The 7312-nt window shown below is 37.4% G+C and overlaps 1 long non-coding RNA gene across 1 annotated transcript in view; it reads right to left on the bottom strand.

Annotated features, from left to right (window-relative positions):
- Positions 1-3985: 3985 nt before the first annotated feature.
- Positions 3986-7312, bottom strand: part of LOC109395603 (uncharacterized) — a 9690-nt gene continuing 6363 nt past the window's right edge. Inside the window, exon 3 of the long non-coding RNA XR_002126692.1 lies at positions 3986-4068. This is a non-coding gene — a long non-coding RNA (uncharacterized LOC109395603). The remainder of the gene's footprint in view (positions 4069-7312) is intronic.

The raw sequence follows: 7312 nt of genomic DNA, 5'->3' as shown, positions 1-7312 counted from the left end.
CTCAGCGGCTGCTCAGCTCGGGCTGGACTCGAACCGCTGTTGCTCAGAGCTCAAACTCTTGAGCGAGCTCTTAACCAACTGAGCCACTCGGCCAGCCCTTTGAAAAAATTTTTGATAAAATGTAGTAACCAGTCCTAATAAAGATTCTACATAAATAGAAGGAAACTCTTAATAGACTACCAACCAAATCCAACAGGAAATATCTAGATAGCAAGACTCCAAAACCATATCACTTAAATCAATAACTTATCAGGAATGCTGTATCAGCATTATTATTTAACATTGTCTTGGGCTGCTAGTACATTCAGTAAGACAGAAAAAATAGTATAAGTATTAGGAGAGAGGGAGATAAAACTCAAGAAGTACTGGTAAAAAAAAACTACTAGAATTAATGAGAACTTGGTAAGACGACTGAAGATAAATATATGAGTTAATAGTTTTTCTCTATTCTTTTAATAATCACTTAGAAAAGGAAATGAGGTAAAATACTCCATTCACAATAGAAGAAAAACATCTAAATTATTGAGAGATTAATTTGACAAAAAAAGCACAGATCTTAAATAAAGAAAATATCTTATTTCAGAACATAAAGCAAGCTCATTCCAGAATGGACTGCATTGTGAATCTCCCACTGGAGCCTGCTATAAACTCCATATTGAATGGATTTAAATTAAATGTGTCCTTTTTGCAGATTTACCTCAAAACTCAGGTATGAGTGAGAGCTGAGGAAATGGAAAACAATCTAAATACTAGATACTATACTATTCATGGTCCTTGACCCACCGACAAGTCACTCCAAGCCCTCAGGTAAACGGGCTGCTGGTGAACACGTGCCACCAGTCCTCCAAATATACTTGAATCTGGAACACTGCTTAGACTCCAGCTGGGCCCCTGGTATGAGGGAACATAAAAATGCCTGACAAGAGTGGTATAAAACGAAGTAACAAGAATTTCCAGATGTTATCAGACCAAATAAATAAAATGAGATTATACTAACTCAGAACTCAAAATCGCAATGACTTGAGTCTCTACCAGTGTGATAGTGTGAAGCCTGTAAAACAACCAGTAAGTATTTCTGGGAGTCTCCTAAAGGGATGCTTCCTAGGGCCAGGCAGCCAGCCACAATGCCCAATTCCAGGGGTGCCCCCGTGACATTGTATTCTGGGTGAATGCCACTCCCTGGAGCACAACTGCGATTCACATCCAGTAAAATGTGAATGGTGTCCCGGGGATGGTGTCACACTGACCCTGCGCCTTTCGGGTATTCACAAACCAGGTCCCACTCAGGATCTACCATGTTCTTCCTCTTCTGCTTCAGCTGCCCCTGGCTGTTGTCCACTGCCCCTGACACTACCTGAAGGAGAACCACTGATGCTAATGTCGAGGGCGCCCTTCACATGCTCCCCATTTCTCATGCCAAGGATGTAGCCCCACCCCCACCCCCCAGAACCCCAGAACCACTGTTTGCACAGTGCCAGAACAGGGCTGGGTTCTGTGCAGATGTGGGGAGAATGACGTGCTCCCTCCATCCATGGCACTTCCCTTCCCAGGTGCTCGAGCCCACACCTCACAAAGTCTCTGACCATAGTGTCTCATCTATTCTCCATGCCATTTGTTCTTCATCTCCTGCAAGCAACTCTTAACACTATCCCCACTGACCAGAGTCTGTCTTAGCCACAGAAATAACAACTGGTTTAGTGTAATCTGTCTCAATGCATAATACACCAACTTCTCCATATGCTTTCTCCAACCTCCCTAAAAGACAAAGAAGCATATGTCTAAATCAGAACACTTAATATGTGTGGTTATTTTAACGGTGACTGTATGTATGCATGTATGTATCTGAGGAAAAAACAATTGGGTACTCACTGTATATCTAGACCCATTGTAGAAAGAAAACTTTGTAACTTTTAACTTTAAAATTTTTTTAATTTACTAAGCTTATTTAATATTCCCAAAGCTATTTCCCTGTGATCTGTTTTCCCATGGAGAATCATTAAACACATCACATCCAAAGATGTACAATTACTTGTATGCTGAAAACTTGACCATGAAATAAGTCTTCAGGACAGAGAAAAGAAAACTGGTTTTACAACTCCCATAACTTCAAGCTTCCAACATCCAGCAAGGACAAGTGTCTGGAGGAAAATTAGAGTGGCCTTGAAATAACTGTTCCAGTTCCACATTACTAAGAAAAATGTCATATTGTTTATTGCTCACACCTTGTAACAGGTATGTCAATTCAACAAAGGGAATGAATAGATACCTTCACACTTAGTAAAAATAAGCTAGTTAAGAAGACAGATGATTCTCACCTTGGCTACTTCAATTCTTAGCCATGTCCGTTCTTGAAACAAAAGGCTTTTAAATTTCTTTCTTACGTCAATTTTGCCTCTAACTTGTTTATTTTTAGCTAGAGACCTTTCTAAGCACTCTTCCACATAGGGTTTAAACCTTGATCTATATATTCAAAAATTTCTAAACATAGAGTAATATTATGAAGCTGCTGTCTGCATTTATCTATATTCTGTAAACCAGTGGCAGTAAAATTCAGCTTCTGGTTGAGTCCAGCATGGCTGTCTGCCACCACCACAGCCCTGCTCCACCAATAATCTCATGCGTATAAGTTTTAAATGGCAGTTTTAGCTATGTCTTCTCTTCAATGTTTTCAAAATCTTTGGGCCTAGTCTCATCTACAATAACTCACTGCACTTATAATAAGCTTGGAATGTATTAAATAACACAAAATGGAAAAATGATAAAATATTCAATCTTCTCATTAAAGTAACAGTATTCTTGGCTCCTTAATCTCTTAACATCTAACTTCAGTATTTTAGCAACTAATATCCTTTCCTAAAGAGTGAATGATGTCCTGTACAAAATTAGGGAGGATATGTTTATACTCATGCAAGGAAAGTTCTTATGTGAAAAGTGCCACCTAACTGTGCAGAGTGTGAGAGATATACTAATTTACATATACATACATTTTATATATATATATATATATATATATATATATATATATATATAAAATAAAGGTTCTGAATGATTAGGACACTTGCCTTTCAAAGCTATTATGTCACTTTAATATATAAAATATATATCAACTGTGATCAACATATATACTATTAATCTAAAACAAATATATTTATAAAAATGTTAAATTAAAATTTGGCCTCCATTATCTAATATTAAATCATTAAAATAAAAGTGCAGGGAAGTGATCATGGCAGATGCTGACACCAGAAATTCAGATCCAGGAGCAAAAAAAAAAAAAGACAGCTACAAAAGTTATCAAAATAATAAAAGAATTTAAAAAGGGAAAAATCCCAATTTTCTTGCAGAGGAGGACACCTAATATGGAAAAGATGTGATTTATTGTTGAAAAACTTAAGAAGAAACTGAATTCAATTACTAAAAAAGATTACAGGGATTAACTCAAAGATTTTTGTTACCTCTGCAACAGAGAACATGGAATTAGTATTCATCTTTTGAAAATACAAGTAAAAAATGTTGACACCAATTGAAGTAGAAAACGGGGATTGCAGAGATCAGTTTGGGACTTGTGGAATTTGGGACTTGTGACATATTCAGGTATAGCCATCTAGTAGGTTGTTAGAAACTGCATGTTAAGGTCATGGGGAACTATTCAAATGTGACACAAATTTAGAAGTCATCATTGTAAATAAAACCAAAGGAATGGGTAAGAGAATAAAAGTTCTGTAAGATGAGAAATGGGCAAAGGATGGAGCCCGGGGTTACATGGACGATTAATCTGCAAATGGTGGAAGCTGACCCCAAAAAGGAAATCCAGAAAGAACTCATCTTTTATGAGGAGAACCAGGAGTGCGGGAAGTCATAAAATCTAAGGTAACAGATTTTTTGAGAAAAAGGAAATAGCCAACGGCATCGAATGAGGAGTGACACTTGATACTGTGAGGTAGGAAAGAATTAAGAATGAACAAATACACTCACAAGTTTGTACCTGGGGAAGCTGGAAGCTAGAGTTCACATCTGTAAGCCTCTATTTTCTCTGTGAAGCAAGATCACACAGAAAGGTTTTCATACCTAAGAATCAAAGACAGAAGCAACACACAGATTTGAAAATCGGCATTAAGGACATTAAACACAAAAACAGTCACGGAAGCTCTGATGTCTGTAAAAGTTGAATGCTATTAGAGATTTGCTCTTTAACAGTTTACTGTACACAAGGTTGTCCCAGAGCAATAATAAGTGTGAAAATGAAAAACCAAAAAATCTAAGACTTTCATTATTGTTCAGATTACAAAAAAAGCCTAGCACAGTGACTGGCACTCCGTGGGTATGTAATAAATATTTGTTGAATGAATGAAGAAATAAGAAAAGAATAATGAGACACCATAAAAATATTTTAAGAAGAAGAAGATACCAGGACAGGTTTTGCTGCAAATGTTTATAATAAAAAAGTGTGTATTCCAAATACATACTTATAAGAACACCTATAATTTAAGGCTGGCTGAGTGGCTCAGTTGGTTAAGAACTTGCTCAAGAGTGCGAGCTCTGAGCAACAGGGTCTCCGGTTCAATTCCCAGCCCCAGCTGAGCTGCCACTGAGCTGCCAACAGGTTGACAGGATGGCTCAGCTAAACAAAACAAACAAAACCTATAATTTAAGATATGAGAAAATTCCTACTTGATACATAAAGACACAAAACCTGAGACACAGAAAAAATTTTGTCTCTTATTATCTGTGCATCTATGAATCATGATTCAAAATGGTTTAATGCCAATGTATCAGGGGGGAAAAAAGGCATTATCAAACTAGATTTATTAGGAATAGATCCTAGGCAGGTAATGTAGGAAGGTAAAACTTAATGCAATAGTAATAGTAATAGATGCTTAACAAGTTTTTAATTGCCTGAACAAAACATTACAGCCCATATTTAAATTTCCCCAAATGTCCCCAAACTGTCTCTAATAGTTTGTTTTCTTATCCAGGATTCAGTTAAGTTTCATGTATTGCATTTGGTTGTTAGGTCTCTTTAATCTCTTTTGATCTAGACCAGTCTTCTTGACTTTCTGCCCTTGACTTTTTGTTTTCCACGATATTGAATTTTTGAAGAGTTAGAGTAGATTGTCTTATATAATATCCCATATTCTCGATTTGATTAATTTCCTTATGGTTACATTCAGGTTAAACATTTTTTAGCTCAAATATTACGTAAATAATGCACCGTATCAGGATTCACATAATGTTGTTGAATTGACCCCCTGTTGGTGATGCTAAGTGTAATAATAGTTTGGTTAATTTAGTGACTGCCAGATCTTGCCACTGTAAATGTACACTTCTCACTTTATAATTAGCAAGAGGTCTATGTGGTTGTATTATAAAAGCACAAGACTGTCCTCTTCCCCACCAGTCTTTTACTCAATAGTTTTAGCAACAATTAATGGTCCTGACTTGGAGTAATTATTACATTGGTGGTTGCAGAATGGTGCTTTTCTAGTTCTATCATGTCCTTGCTCTTGAGTATACCAAGGTGCATCCTGTACAAGCTCAATTTATACATTTCCTGCCTCAGATCTGGAATCAGCCATTTCTCAAAGGAGCCCTGGTTGCTTTTAATGGAGAATGGCATTTCAAAATCAAGATCCAGGCATCAGGTGTACTTATTGCTACTCCTAGGTACCTCTTTGGGTGGGCAGAGCTAAGATTATATGAGTCCATATCTATGTCTTCATCTATATACATACACGATATATACTCATGTATACTATATAGTTTACAAGTATATACACATATATTTGTATATATGTACTTCACTTGGTTTATATATGTATATTTATAAGTATATATGCTTACACACTACATATATTTCTATTATATCATTCCTTCTCTATGTATTAACTAGCATATATTCTTCTAAAAATTATATAGTGTCTATGTATGTGTGTGTATATGTACATATATTTTTCACCTCAACCTTACATTCATACTGCTACTTCCAATTCAAATCCAATACCACAGGGTTCTTCCATTTCTGTGTTCCACACGTGTCTGTTACTTTTTGCACATAAGAACCCTGACTCCCAAAATCAATATATGTATTCATTTGCTCTATCCTACACTGAGACAATACAAATAGTTTCAGAATTATAAAACCAATGTTGCTACCAATAATGAACTTTCTAAATAAAGTTAAAGCTTTATTTGTAGTTCATTTTGTTCTTAGAATATATTCCGGTCAATAGTTAATTAGAAACAGAAGCACTAGGAATGTAAATGAGGAATTTATTATAGGGATTTGATCTAATGCAATGTGGAGCTGCTTAAACAGTCTGGGTGAGGCCTGGTATCTGCTGCTGGAATCTAAAATCCTCAGGGCAGATAGTCAGGAAGGAAAGGTGGACGTGAAGTGGGAGAAGTGGGGACAAAGTGCAACCTGTGAGGCTGAGCAGGAACCCATGAGGAGGGACTGCAATATAATTCCGACTCTCATTACCTGGGCCTCTCAGCACAACTCTAGTGATGGGGGTCCTGCAGGAGAAGCTGGCGGCCGTCACCACAGAGTTAAACATGGATCCCATCAAAATGGTAGCAGTTATTATCATTTCTGACTTACAGCTTAGAGCTGTTGCTCTAATACTTACCCCTCACAAATGCAATTCTTAGAGCCGTGGTGAAGAGTGTGCTCTGGACCCACTGAGGGGATACATTTAAGAAGTGGGTAAGCAGGTCTTACATGATGGAAAGGATTCTGGGAAATGGTTCCAGTTTAGCTAATCCAGAAAACTACATACAAAAGTTACTTGAATTAATTATCTTCTGTGCAGTTATATTATCAATTTGATATACAATTAGGTTTATTTAGTTAGATGTTACTTTTTCCATTTATTTACATTTCTCACAGGCTAAGACTATATTAAAAAATAGACTCAGAAAAGTCTCACTCCCACACTGCCTCCTCCCATCTCTTATCGGGTTTGATTTTTGTTATTTTATATATATAATAATAGTTTTCCCTTTTTTCTTGCCAAAAGGTAGCATGCTGTAGATAGTCTACTGCACCTTGCAATAAAAGCAAACTTAAAAAAATTAACTCCTGGGCCGGCCGAGTGGCGCGATGGTTAAGAGCTGGTTTGGGATGCCAGAGGGCCCTGGTTCGGATCCCACATACAAGGGCCAGTGACACTGCCCTCCACAGCTAAGATGCTGAACAACAGCTCAACCTGGAGCTGGGCTGCCATGAGTCGCTGGCGACGGCGTAGGCTGCAGCCCCTGTGACAGTGGGTTGCCATGGGTTACCGTATGTAGCCAGCAGCCAGCGTGAGCG

This window comes from Hipposideros armiger, unplaced genomic scaffold (genome assembly GCF_001890085.2).
Source record: "Hipposideros armiger isolate ML-2016 unplaced genomic scaffold, ASM189008v1 scaffold_478, whole genome shotgun sequence".
In the NCBI taxonomy this organism is placed as follows: domain Eukaryota; kingdom Metazoa; phylum Chordata; class Mammalia; order Chiroptera; family Hipposideridae; genus Hipposideros; species Hipposideros armiger.
The sequence above is the reverse complement of the archived record's forward strand: the minus strand, read 5'-3'. Positions and strand labels throughout refer to the sequence as shown.